Consider the following 15,201-nt stretch of genomic DNA (forward strand, 5'->3'; position numbering starts at 1 on the left):
TTTGGATTGTAGCCTTATCCATGGGATTCTCCAGGCAAGAATGCTAGAGTGGGTTGCCATTTCCTTCTCCAGGGGATCTTCCAGACCCAGTGATCAAACTTGCATCTCTGCATTGACACATGGGTTCTTTACAGCTAACACCACCTAAGAATCATTTATATTTTATATATATATATATATATATATATATATATATATACATACACGTGTACATACATACAGGTAGCCTGTGTGTGTGCTTGTGTGTGTGTGTGCGTGTGTGTGTCCCAAGGCCAGAGGTTTTCAATAGGAGCAACCTGATAATATCTGGATACAACTGGACAGGGCAGCTAGCGGGTAGAGACCAGAGAGGCCGCTAACATCCTGCAGTACACAGAACAGCTCCTCCTCTCTGATGACTATAATTACCTAGCACAAAATGTCAGCAGTCAGAAGATGAGAAACCCTTCTCCTAGACAATCTGACTCTCCTTAGGTAATAACAGCGGCTGCCTCTGAGAAGAGAAACTGGAAGACTGGATGGAAACTTTTGTCCCGATGGAAATTTTATAGGTGTGTGTATACTACATCTAATGTACTCAGTATGAAGCAATTTGAAAATGCTCATTCTCATGCTCTCTCGGGTAGGGTGTCAGAAAGCAACAGGCCCTGATGGGAGTCTTTTCTCTGCCTCTTTTGCTTCAGATCTCGTCTTTGCTCTGAGCAAATGACAGACACCCTGAGTGAGCTCGAGGCTGAGAAAAAGTGCTTTGTATTCACAAGTTCCTGGGCCATTTCTGGTCACCCAGGGATAGAAATATCGCTGAAGTGTTGACTCTGAATGTAAAGTGTAACTTTCCTTTTTGCTTGCCTCTGCTCATGTTGACTTGAGAACTTGATGATGTAGAAAGGCAAGTGCTATTTCCCTTCCCCATATGTATCAGTAAAATAAGTCAACTCAGGGATCTGCTTCTCTAATGGCCTTAATGTGCTGTTTTTATATTTCAAATCATAAATTATCTCTTAAAATGTTTTAACCATCATTTTGAGTTTGGCATATAAAAGTTTACTCATAAAAGTTTGCCAAAGTAGGGTGTTCACTAAAGCATTGTTTATAAGTCTGAATCTGAAAATAAGAAAAGTATCTGGGAGTAAAATGTTATATAAATTATACCAAAGCCATTCTAAAGAATATTCTGCTGTTAAAAACTAAAGTAGAGCCACACATACTGATATGGTATGATCTTTAAGATACATCATTGAAAAAAAAAGCAAGTTAGAGAACAGTATATATAATAGGCTTCATTCTGTATAAGTTATAAAAAGAATATGTTTAAAATTCTATATTGGCATATGCGTATTTTGCTTTCTGGAAAGAAAATATGAAACTCTTAACAGTGACTCCTTTGATGAAAGGGACAGAAGGAAGGGGAGTAGAGAGAGTCACGGGCTCTTGGCATTTCATACCCTCAGATGCTGTTCAAATGTTCTAACCATGCACATGTGCATGCAACATTTAAATAATTTTTTTCAACAGAGGTTATCAAGATGGCAAGAGCATGGACCATTTAAAATCTTTTAGTATTCCTATTTGCTTATAAAGATACACATAACATACAAATATTATAAAAGAAAACTTAGAAAATATCAAAATTTAAAAGAGGGAAAAAGGGATGATCAAATTAAATAGATAATTTAAACTGTTCTTTAAAATTACATAGAGCCAAAGCAATATACAGTAAAATGAGATATGAGTCTTTAGATATGAGCAATACCATTGAACAAATTTGAATAAAACATTTTGTTGTTTTTGTTGTTATGGTTACTATTATCCCTTGATCTATTAGTATTTTTGAATGTCCAGTCTAAGCAAGAATCTTTGTAGTTAAGTCTATGAAGGAGGTAAAGATGGTTCAGATGTGGGCCCTTGGCTAAGAGGAGACTCTGCCTTGGGCCCGCCGGTGTAATAAACTGCACTCCACTATCTGCATTGTCCTTCTGAGTGAGTTTGTTTCCCGGAAAGCATGGCTATAACATTTGGCGCATTGGCCGGAAAACTCCTCATTTTGAGGAGACAGGTCTCATTTGAGGCCACCCCGAGGCTTTGTAGCTTGAATCTCCTAGAGGGGGGAAGGCGCCTCACCCCTCTGGAAGGATTCTGCTTTTCAATGCCCGGACCTTTCACGTCAGCAGGTAGTGGACGGCAGCAGGGGAACTGAGCGCTCAGAGCGAAGAAGGCATACCACGCTGACCCGGAGGACGGAGGACGCCGAGTGGACCACCCAGAAGGACCCCACCGACCCATGGGAAACCAAGATCATTCTGAGGAGGAAGAAGAAAACGAGGTCCCGGAAGAGCCCTCTACAGGATGGAGCTGGGTAAACGACTCCTGCTGCTCAGCCTCACCAATGCAATTCTGAACCTGACCACTGCTTCTGCACAGGGCAACGTCTTCATCTCGTGGGCCACAACTCTGCCAACTGTTGGGTATGTGGGGCTATGCCCCTGTCAGTAATGGACAGACTCCCCTGGTGGGTATCGCCACTCCGTTCCTCTCTCTCACCAGCCATAACCTTTCTTTGCTCTCCTGGTGTAAGAAGAAGCCATCAATGGGCCAGGGACATAGGGTTACATTTAACATGAACACCAGACTTACGGAGACAACAAAGGCTTATACCTCATATAAGAAACTTAAAGACGAAAAGGGCTCCCTTACAAAAGGGGGACAGGCCTCCTTGTACCTTGAGCAATACTACCAGGTCTGGGATGAATATTTCTGGATGACTCCTGAGAAAGGACAGTTGATTGCCCCTGCTACTATTTGCTGAGAACAAAAAGAACAGCAAGTTGGATTTGGAGACCGTCCCTTAGACCCAAAAGAATTGTTATTTGTGCCCTGAACAATGTAAACAAATCTTGGAAGTTACCTATCACCCCAATCAGTCTGCTCAGTGGCCCGGTTCCGACTGGCCTGGAATCCGCTGGGTAGCCCCCAGTGGGACCCAGTGGCTCTGTGGGCTTAACTTATGGCCATGGTTACCAGTCAGCTGGGTGGGGCGTTGCACATTAGGATTTGCTTTCGCCCATGGCAGTATTAAGCCTAGCCTACACCAGCCTCCAGCAAACCTGCCTTATCTGCATGCAAGATGGACACGATCCGTGTTCCAATGGTATGACTATCTTGCTGCCTTGTTTGTACCCTCTGTAGGGACAACGGATATCATGGTTAAGGTAAAGGCCTTAACTAATTTCACTAAACAGGCCTTCTTAGACAGTACTAAAGCCATTCAAGCTTTGAATGAAGAACAGATTCAGATGAGGAAGGCAGTAATTCAAAATAGGATGGCATTAGACATACTCACAGCAGCCCAAGGAGGGACTTGCGCAAATGTGTGTACATCCCTGACCTGTCTGAAAATGTATCTACTGCCTTGGAGGATATGCAAAATCAAGTGAAAGCCATGTCTAATGAACTGTTGTTATAGTAATCTTGATCATAATGCTTTGTGGGCTCTGCTTTCTACAATGCCTTGTGAATTTTGTAACCCCGAAGTTGATAGCATTCTCTCATGTGGGTGGCAGGAGGGCTAAGGTACAATATATCTCAATAAATGATGCTCGTTATGGAAACTAAGAGCATCAAGAGGGGGGAATGAAGAAGGAATTCATAGGGCCTGGACTCCATCTCAGGCCTGTCTGTGCTGATCGAGCTAGGCCACCTCTCCAATGGACTCTGAACTCTGTGCTTAGCGCCTGTGGGAATGACAATGGAAGGATAAGACCCCCTCTGGGCAGGGGAATCTTGAAGATCACATCCAGGTTACTCATTGCCTAAGAGAAAACAGACACTAATCACCCCTGCCTCCAGACAGTATCTATCGGAAGGTAACCACAGGCTTATTGATTATTAACTGTTTGAACACATAACATGTGAATGATGGGGTTATTGTGATTGTATTTACCCTTCCTTTGTAAGCCTCAAGGGATTTGGGCTGGTGGGTTTGGACACGTACACATGGGGTATAAAAGATTTTCACAATTGCTGGTCGGGGCCCTTGGCTAAGAGGAGACTCTGCCTTGGGCCCGCTGGTGTAATAAACTGCACTCCACTAAAAAAAAAAAAAAGATGGTTCAGATGTGGACACAGACATATACCCCATGAGTCACCTGCCAGCGAAAGTGATAAATTTATACTGCAGGGTGTCTGCAAGGGAGCTAGCCAGGGTTAGGGACTCAGGCAGCTCCCTGGTAAGAATCAGGCCCACCGACTGGGCCAGTCTGGTTTGAGGACCAATTGCAAGGTCTCCCTCGAATGGCCTGGGACCTGAGGTTGCCGTCATTACACTGAGCCCTCAACAACAGAGTTGACAACAGAGGCCGATTTGAAATAAAACGCTCATGATTAAAACACATTCAAGCAGGCACAAGTTTCCCAAACTATGAAATCCAATGTCTAAATATATCATTTGTTTAATTCCTTCTGATAGCAGATAATGTACATTTTAGCTAGATAGGGGCAAAACAGGTTATTTCTTATACTGAATGGCATCCATTTCAGGAGTCCCCCTCTCTTCCTCTCTCTCTGACATTGACCATGTATTGGAGTGGAGAAGGAGATACTCATTCTTGGCCATTCTCTATAACCAGCTGGCCTCAAGGACCTGCAGTCCACTCTGGTTGGTGTCTTCTGAGATGGGGATGCCTCTCTTCCAACTGTGAGGCTCCTCCAGGGGACCTATTGGTCATAAAATGCATGTAAAACCCTTATAGGACCAAGATCCGTGAATCAGATCATCGAGATTTCATCCTTGTTTTATGGTTCTCCATACTGGCTGCACACTGGAATCAACCGAGAAGTTTTAAAAAATGTCTGGGCTCCTCCCTTCTTCCCTTTCCCTTCTCTCTGCACACAAAGTGTTAGTCACTCAGTCGTGTCCGGCTCTTTGCAACCACCTGGACTCTAGCCCCCCAGGCTCCCCTGTCGATGGGATTTCCCAGGCAAGAATTCTGGAGGGGGTTGCCATTCCCTTTTCCAGGGGATCTTCCCAACCCAGTGATCGAACCCAGATCTTCTGCATTGCAGGTAGATTCTTTACCATCTGAGTCACCAGGGAAGTCCCAGTCACCTTTCCTCCCAGATCTGGTTTTAATTGGCCTGGGGTGCAGCCTGGACATTGAAGATTCTAGTAGTCTTTAGGTGATTTGAATGTGCAGCCTTGGTTGAGGACCACTGCCTAGCTCCTCAAGGCAATCCTGTCAGCTCATTGAGGTTTCAGTTGGAAATGGGGCCCTCTGATCCATTAGTTCCCATGCCATCTTCTTCCTTTGACATGACCTATTATTGCACTAGTTAGAGCTGGCACACTTTCAGTTACAAATATACCCAAATGTGCTCAACATATGAGAAACTTTCTTTCTCAGGTAACAATCCAGGTGGGCAGGGTAAGCTGTGCATGTGTGTGGTGGGGAGATGTCCTGCTTTCTACAGTTTCAGGCTCAAGTGCTATGATTCTGCCATCTGTAACAGTAGATTCCAAGGTCCCTCTAGAGGTTACCGAAGCAGTCAGCTGAATGGGGACAGAAGCATGGAAAAACACATAAGGAAGGTTTTGATGGGCAGGCTAAGAAGTGGCCTTCAGATCTTCTCTTCTCATTGCATTGGCAGGAGTTAGTCATATAGTCACGTCTAACTTCAGGGGAATCTGGGAAATGTAGCCCAACCATGTTCCCGAGAAGCAGAAAACAGATCTTGAACCACTGTAGTCTCTACTGCATCACTACAGCTGCTTCCTGCAAGTAGCTTCAATTCTCTAGCCCATCTCTGCATTTTTCACAATTAGCGGGCAGCACCCTAACTTATGATTAAATCATCATCTGCCTTTAAAGAAAAATGACTTATATTCACACAACCTGTACATGATTGCTTATAATTGCATTATTTATTTACTTACTTTGGGCCATGCCACTAGGCTTGCAGGATCCTTGTTCCTTGACCGGGGATTGAATATGCACTCTCAGCAGTGAGAGTGCAGAGGCCTAACCATTGGACTATCAGGGGATTCCCATCACCTGGCTTTTTGCTCACTGCACCTAACAGATGGGAAAAAGGTGGAAATAGTGACATATTTCCCCTTCTTGGGCTTTAAAATCACTGCAGATGGTGACCGCAGCCATGAAATTAGAAGATAATTGTTTCTTGGCAGGAAAGCTATGAAAAACTTAAACAACATAATAAAAAGTGGAGACATCACTTTGCCGGCAAAGGTCCATCTAGTCAAAGCTGTAGTTTTTCCAGTAGTCATGTACAGATGTGAGATTTGGACCATAAAGAAGGCAGAGTGCTGAGGAATTGATGCTTTTGAACTGTGATGCTGGAGAAAACTCTTGAGAGTCCCTTGCACTGCAAGGATATCAAACCTGTCAATCCTAAAGGAAATCAGTGCTGAATATTCATTGGAAGGACTGATGCTGAAGCTGAAGCTCCAATATATTGGCCACCTGATTGAAGAACTGACTCTTTGGAAAAGACCCTGATGCTGGGAAAGATTGAAGGCAGGAGAAGAGGGCAACAGAGGACGACTTGCTTGAATGGCATCACTGATTCAGTAGACATGAACTTGAGCAAACTCCAGGAGATGGTGAAATACAAGGAGGCCTGATGTGCTGTAGTCCATGGGGTTGCAAAGAGTCAGAGACAACTTAGTGACTGAAAAACAAGGACAACACCTAAACAGCTGAGCATGGCTAGACACAACCTGATGTCTAGTTCATGATTTTAAACCTCAGATAGGTACCCAACACTTGTGGCAATCTGACTACATTTCCTCCAGAAGCTTGTTCTTCTCAACCTCTTCCCAGACTTAAAACGTTGAAAATTGGACTCGATTGACCCCTCAACCCAAACCTGATCCAGGCTTCCCCATCTTGGGAACATGGCTATCCAGCAAGTGGCTCAACCCAGATAACTGGCCATCATCCTGACTCTTCCCCTCCCTGCTACAACCCATCATCAAATCTCATCAGCTTTGCCTCTAAAATATGTCCTAATTCTACCCTCCTCTACCTCTCCAGGCCAAGCAACCATTATCTCTCATCTTCAAAATCGTCTACCAGCCCTTGTCTCTCTTACACCCTATTCTTCTAGGCAGCCAAGGGGCATTCCTCAAACCTGAACGCTATCACGTCACTCACCTGCCCAACCCCTTAAAGTGGCTTTCATTGCACCTTGTAAAAACTCAGTCTGGTTACCAGCACTTACATGGCACCCATTGTATAATTCCCCCTTTTCCAACTCCATCCAACATCACTATTCCCCCTCTCCTCGAACCTCCATGTCTCTTCCCTTCTGCAAAATCTTCACACTTGCCATTCTCTTTGACTAGAATTCTTTCCTCCTATCTGTTTAAAACTGGCTCCAAAATATGCTTTAGGTTTCAAATTAAGCCCCAGTGGATCAGACTAACCCAACCACGCTTCTGAGCAGGTCCCATTATCCTCTAGCATTTCACTGTTTCCTCATAGCACTCATTACTGTCTATAATTAGTTGTGTGTGTATACTCTTTTATTGTTCCAATGTATAAGATTCTTAGTGACTGGAGGGTAGGGCTATGTCTGTCTTGTTACTGTCTTTTGTGGATGCCTGATACATTCTATTTACACTGGTTGAATGCAGTATAGATCAGTGAATGTAGTGCAATAGATCAATGCCTCTTAACACTTACTGATTTATTATTACTATTATTTAAGAAACTGATGAAAGCTTTGGGCCTTTCCCCCTGAAAAAAAGGTGCATTGCATTAAGTTTTGGGTAATTTCTGGGCCTCCAGAAGCCTATTCACTCAGAAATTTGATTAATAATTCTAGAAGTAAATGGCACTTTTAGCTCTAAGATTCTTATCTTATACTAACACACTTTATTGTATCAACTATTCTGTTGCCAATAAAAGTACCAATAAAGGAAACAGTAAAACATTAATAAGAAGCCATCCAGGAAAGGTAAGTTTTTATAGGATGGTGAGAAGGAGCAGGAAATTCCAGGCGTATAGAATCCCAGGGGTAGCTAAGAACCAGGATGAACGGACCCCCTTCCCCACCCCAGGCAGCCTGATAGATGGTGTAGCTGCAAAGGTGGGGGGAGGAGAACCCACTTGCCAGGTTGTGAATGTGAGTTTTCTAAAGGGCCCTAGAGATGTTGGGGCACCCATATTTCATCTTCTTGGCAGCTGAGACTGATGGGGGGTGGTGTGCTCACTTACTCAGTTGTGTCTGACTCTTTGGGACTTCTTGGACTATAGCCCATCAGACTCCTCTGTCCACGGAATTTTCCAGGCAGAAATACTGGAGTGGGTTGCCATTTCCTGCTCCAGGGTATCTTCCCGATCCAGGGACTGAACCTGCATCTCCTGCATCTTCTGCATTGCAGGTGGATTCTTTATAGAACAAGCTCATTAGGGGACTCTTCCCAAGGCGAATTGTGAGGTCTCTGACAGTATGTCTTTCCTTGCTTGAATTCCTTCAGCATGTCCACATTCTGGCACGCTTGAGGCACCTGTTCCTGTTGTTTCTCTCCTCCTGGACAGCAGGGTCCATGTCATCCCCACAGCAAGCACTGCAAGGCTTGCACACAGAGCTCCCTAGAAATGCTTGTCTCGGGTGGATAATAAAATGTTTATGTAATGATAATAAAATGAATAACGTAATTCTATAATGAATGGATGTTGTGCTGTGGCCAGGGCACTCACAAGCCCCAGGGAAACTCTAGAGGGGCTGGGGGCAGGGGTGGCATCCAAGGATCCCCTCCAGGGAGGTAGAACTCATCATAGAGGAAGCTTTAAGACCAGGACAGCTCACCATGTCTTAATGTAAGGTGACACGTGACAGTTGAGTCCTCAGCCCAGCAAGTGCTAGGACACCTGTCAACATAGCTGCTACAAATTCCTGGGCAGGTCACAAGAAGAGCCCAGGGTCAGCTATCTGAAGGGTATGAGGGACTTGGGTAACCACAGGGACCTCACCTGCAGGTCACAGCTGTCCCTGGTCTTGGGCAGGCAGGCCAGGAGCCCCCGTCACTGCTGCGTCCAGAAGCTGATACTTTGATTCAGCTGTTGGACATTCTGTGAAGCATGTGTGGGCCACTGTGGACGATGACACCAGTACTTAAAATTCTGAGGCCAGCTTAGATGGGCTGTGGTGCAGTCGTTAGTTACACAGAAAAGCAGTTTCTATGCAAAGTAGGAACTATCCTGCACGTAAAGTGTCCCTGATTCTCACCAAATCCTCCATCAATGGGCATCACCTTGTTTCAAGAGTTCCTTTTCTTTGTTCGTTAAAGACATTTTGAGAAAGATCATTATCAGGACTGTATATTATTTCAGCTTTCAATTAATATTTTAAATATTAAATTGGGACTCTATAAATAAATGCATTTAAAGTAAAAGTGGGGATGGCATATACTAACCTTAGGAGAGAAAAACCCTCTGGGATTTGAAGGGAAAGGGGAGGAAAGAGTCATTGAAGGGAGGGATGCCTAGTTGCTTCTTTTACTTTTAAAAAAACTCACAAAGATTTGACACAAATACAGCCAAATACTGCTGCTGCTGCTAAGTCACTTCAGTCATGTCCGACTCTGTGTGACTCCATAGACGTCAGTCCACCAGGCTACCCCGTCCCTGGGACTCTCCAGGCAAGAACACTGGAGTGGGTTGCCATTTCCTTCTCCATCAGTTAAATCTAGGTGCTGGAGTTTCTGTGGATGTGTATAATATTATTTTCTGCACTTCTTGTACCTTTGAAATGTTTATAATCAAAATAAATATTTTTTAAATGATGGGATGTAGAAAGGAAATTGACTTTATGAAACTTAGGTATGTATTGGGATTTCTTAAAGTTCTACATATGATTATTTTGTTTAGAGGTAAGAAAAGGGACATAAATATCACATTTGGATATGGAAGGCATAATAGTAATTAGAGCAAACACCAACATATGAACTTGGTATGTACCAGGCACAGTTCTAAACAAGTTGCTCATTAACTCACTTAGACACTAGCACAGACCTCCATCTGGAGTTGTGATCATTTGACACAATAATGGTTTTTTTACTGGGGTTTCCAGCTCAGAGCCACTAAGTGAAATTAAGCAGGCAAGCATCAAGCGAGGAAAGATCAGACTTCTGTTTCTCAGTGCATGGGCTTTAAGAGTAAGTAAGCCAGGAAGAAACAAACTTCCATCTGTGATGTAGCACCCTGGTGGGAGATGAACCTATGGAAAACCGACCCCACTTCTACAAGAGACAAGTGACCAGACACTGTAAATGGGCAGACTTCTTGGGATGGCTGTCTCCCAGTCATGTTCCATTCCCTTAAAGATAACCATTATATATATATACTTGGATCATATATATGCCCTTTGATTGTTTTGCTTGTTTGTGACACTTATGTAAACAGATTCACTTGGGATGCATTCTTTATGTCTTGCTTGTTTTACTAAACACTTATTTGTGAGATTCATTTCCATAACTGTGTATACCAGTAGTTCATTCATTTTCATTGCAGCAGAGTTTTTCATTGTAGGAATACACTATAATTTATTGACTCATGAAATTATTGATGGACTTGCATGGAGTTTTCAGCTGAGGCTCTATGACTTGTGCTGTGCTGAATACTCTTGTGTATGTCTTCTGGTGTAAATTCATATGCATTTCTGTTGAGCAGACCCTTAAATGCTCAGCTTTTGTAGACACCTCAGCTGGATTACCAAAGGGGTTGGACCAATTTGCACTCTCTCCAGCGGTGTTCAAGTTGCCCTGTAATATCATTAAAGCTAAAATTTGTCTGTTTTTTAAAGACTTGTTTTATGTGGATAATTTTTAAAGTCTTTATTGAATCTGTTACAGTGTTGATCCTGTTTTATTGGCCACGAGGCATGTGGGATTTTCGCTCCCTGACCAGGGATGGAACCTGCACCCCTTGCATTGGAAGGCAAAGCTTTAACCACTGGACTGCCAGCAAAGTAACATGTCTTTTTTTTTTTTTTTTTAAATGAATACCTAATCTATGTGCTCATACTTAGCATTTTTCCAGGAAAGAGAGATTTGGTGGGGGTTTCCTTCTATGTTGTTTTTCTCTTTTCAAAAAGTTTCTTGTTTATCCACATATACTTTCTGTTCTAGGTTAATTTATTCTAGAATATACTTTCTATTCTACTCTAATTTATCGAGGTCCATAAAAATGTTACTAATTGCTACATTAAAGTTACGCACATTTAAAAATTTTGATAGATACTGCTAAATTGCTCACAAAAAGCCTGGGTAATATATAGTGTTACCAACAATGGAAAAGATTAGCCATTTCCCCTCATTTTCCCGAATCCTAGATATTAACAAATTATAGCATTTTAGCCCCAAAGGATATCTTATTGTATTTAAATTTGCAGGGTTTTTACTTTTCTGAGGCAGATTGAGGAATTTTTACATGTTTATTGGCTATTTTTCTTTCCTCTTCTGTGATTTGCCTATTCATATTCTAAACTAGTGTGCCTCTTGTTTGTTTTTTTAAAATTTCCATGTATAAGAGTATTTTCTTTTTTTAGATCTGCACTTTGCAATGTGAGTCACACTGGTCATATTTGTCTATTTAAATTGAAAATAATTTAATTAAGTAAAATTAAGGCTTCAGTTCCTCAAACTGGTCACATCTCGAGCATGCATAGCTGCATGAGGACTGTGGCTGTCCCTTTGGGCAATACAGAGTGTGAACATCCTTCATCGCAGGACGTTCTATAACAGTGCTGGTCTAGGTAATAACCCTTTTTCTGTGCTGGTGTGGAAATATTTTCCCTTAGCCAATCCTTCTATTTTTGACTTTCGAACGCTTTAAGTGGTACAAGAATACATTTTGGTCAAATTATTAATCATTTTTATATGGATCTTGTTTAAGAAAATATTAGAAGTTATAAACACTTTCTACTTATTTTCTTCTAACTATATGAGATTTGTGTTGCTCTTTAATCTATTTAAAATTAATTTTATAGTGCAAAACAGGAGCTCAGTTAAAATTTTCACAATGGATTGCCAATCTTTCTAGTACCATGTACTGTGCTTGAAAGGAGAAAAACCAGAAATATCAGTGAACAGTACTGATAGCAACCATATACCTTTGATCAAGGTAATGAAAATTTCCTTCTGTTTTAGTTTGCTAAGCAGTTTTGGCAGGAATAAACATTAAATTTTGTCAACTGCTGTTTCTGTACTTCTCAAGAGGATCTTTTCTTTTTCTACTTCATTAGGACAAATTCTACCCTTTAGTTGGGAAAAATGTATTATTTTTAATTCATTAGTGGACTTAATGTGCTAATATTTTATTTAGAATTTTTGTATGTATTCAGAAAGAAGACTGGCTTTTTTTCTTGTTGATACACAGTATTCCATTGTATGAGGGTATTATACTTTGTTTAGTCTACTCACTATTAATGGACATTAGTGTTTCCCAATATTGTTCTAATTATCATCAATGCTTTGATGCTGCTGCAATCATATATCTATGTCATTTTCAGCTGGATGAGAATATATAAAAAATAAATTCCCAAACATGAGATTGACAGCTCAAAAAGTAAGTTTGTAGATGTTGACAAATTGGCCTCCATCAAGGTTTTTACCAATTTACACTCAGACTGGAAATGTATGAGTGGCTGTTTTCCTGATAGTGTCCTTGAACTGTAACTCCATCTCCTTGCTGAGAACAAGGCTGCCTGGGTCTGCCTGTGTCTTTCCCCCAAACCAGTGGTCCAAAAGTTGTCTCTAGGCAGGGAATGGGGCAATTGTATTGCTCACCTTATTTATTTCCCTTCTATGAGGGATCGCAGTCCTGTGCTCCCTGTTGTTCAATGTCTGAAACCAGCTGTTTACAGTATTTTGCTGTTTTCTAGCTGTTTGTAGTGGGAGATCAAATCTGTTCTTGCTACTCCATCATAGATTGGAAGCAAACGTTCTGCTTTTATTTTTAGTTTTCAACTTTTCTCTGTATAGCATTGAGTTGGGTTTGGTTTTATAAGTCAATCTGAAAATCTCTTAAATGGGTGACTTAAGCTGCTTTTCATTGATTGACATGCCAGACATGTTTGGCCTCAGTTCTGTCTTTATTTTATGTTATGCTTATTTTTTATATTCAAGTCATTCCTATTCTTTTTTTCTTTTTTTTGGGGGGGGGTAAGGTTCTTCTTCAGTTTAGGCAGCCTTATATTTTTAGTTATTATATTCACCAATTCAGAAATTCATCTCTCACTTTTTTTCCACTTGCTTCTATAAAGAAAATGGTAATGCAGTTTTATTTGTTGTATGTAGACATAGATCTTAGGATAACTGCTATTATTATATTTATTTTACAGATGATGAAATAAAGCTCAAAGAGCTTCAGTTCCCAAGATTACAAACCAGGAAGGTGCAGAAACAGAATCTGAATCCAAGACCATCTGACTTTGAAGTCCACTTTCATTTTATTCAATTCTATACAATACTAACTATATTATATACCACATCACACTACTCTATAGCATACTGTATACTATGTACCCTCCTTACTTTCTGGGGGTGAATTTGAAATTCTGAAAAATATACATACTATAAAGTTTCATGTTGTTGTTGTTTAATCTCTAAGTGGTGTCTGACTCTTTGCGACTCCATGGACTGTAGCCCATCAGGCTCCTCTGTCCATGGGATTTCCCGGGCAAGAATACTGGAGTGGGTTGCCAGGGCCTTCTCCAAGGGCTCCTCCTGACCCAGGATCAAACCTGAGTCTCCTGCATCGGCAGGCAAGTTCTTTACCAGTGAGCCACCAGGGAAACTTCATAAAGTTTCCTAAGTATTATTAAACAACCGTTACTGAGTTTAAAGACAGGTACATTAGTTCATTTGTTAAGTTGCTGGTTATGACTGTTTTTATTTCCAAATGATAGCCAAAAATAATTTTTGCATGGGAAAGAGGGGCTTTTTTGCCCCTCATATTTTAAACTTTCCTACAAGGAATGAATTTAAAGAAGTTAGGTAGTTCCCTAACTCAAATCTAAGTCAGGGGCAAATTTTCTACTTAGTAATTAAAGAACTCACATGTATTTCCTCAAGGGACAGAGAGGCCAGAGCCCTTTCAGGTCGTGCCTGAAGATGAGCACAGACAGATGAATATGGCCACAGGGAGGTCATGAGGCAGCAGGATATTGAGACAAAAATCCAGGGCTCCTGTCCTGAGTCTGTGGCTCATGAGCTGGGGAGCCTTGGGCAAATAAATCACTTACCCTCTTGGGATTTCAGTTTTCTCATTTTTAGAAAGAGTGTGTTGGGCTACATATCTTATGTAAGATCTCCTCTAGGGCAAAAATGATATAATTTTATATTCTTAAAAAATGGGGACGTGTGAGTTATACTGTTGTAGTTAAAACACACACACACACAGCTTACAAAAGCACTATATACACCAGATATCTAAAGGAAATGCCAATATATTAAAAAAGTCAAATGTATATCTCTGGGTGGTAGAATTTCCTTCTGAATGTTTTTCTGCCTCTTTCAATTTCTGTACAATGAATATGTATTATTCTTGTAATCTGAAAAAATGTATTTTTTTAACACATTGGAAACTGCAAGAGAACCAAAAATAGAATAAAACAACCCAAATTTTAATGTAACCAGGATACCAGACAGAAGGCCCAACATCCCACACATTATGAAACGTTTTAAGATGTCAGGGGGTCAGGATCTCATCTGACAGATGGACTCACCAGTAACCCAGTCCCTCTCAGCAGTATCCGGGGACGGTGTTTCCATAATGACTCACAAGGACTCTGCCAGCCAGCCCCAGAGCACGGCCTTTTCCATTTCCAGCTCCAGAGTTGTGACGGCCTGACACTGTGGTTCTCATGGAATTCTGAAACAAGCCTGGCTTCATCATAATGACTGCCTATTCAAGGCAGAAATGGGAAGGAGGATATGACTAATGACATTTGGAGGCAATATGGGAACAAAACCAAAAATTACAGTGACTCTCTGGTTGGGACATGCTGGATAGGAACAGAACTGTGTATTCACAAGTCCAGGAGTTTGTGGCCTGGCCAAAGGACCAGAGGCAAAAATAAACAGCAGACCTGCCCAATTTGTCAGTTATGAGAGATGAAGACGTGAGATTCAGGATGAAAGGTGGGATGAAGCCATCTGACAGGTGGGCCTCTTAGCAC

General features: G+C 41.6%; 1 long non-coding RNA gene across 1 annotated transcript; it reads left to right on the forward strand.

The window, feature by feature from the left end:
• The first annotated feature begins 3,647 nt into the window (after nucleotides 1–3,647).
• LOC136147378 (uncharacterized) lies at nucleotides 3,648–13,411 on the forward strand. The gene is made up of 3 exons (XR_010659177.1): nucleotides 3,648–3,863; nucleotides 10,874–10,989; nucleotides 13,363–13,411. It is a non-coding gene; the product is annotated as an uncharacterized lncRNA (long non-coding RNA).
• Nucleotides 13,412–15,201: the final 1,790 nt, after the last annotated feature.

Source organism: Muntiacus reevesi, chromosome 15, assembly GCF_963930625.1.
Source record: "Muntiacus reevesi chromosome 15, mMunRee1.1, whole genome shotgun sequence".
Taxonomy (NCBI): Eukaryota; Metazoa; Chordata; class Mammalia; order Artiodactyla; family Cervidae; genus Muntiacus; species Muntiacus reevesi.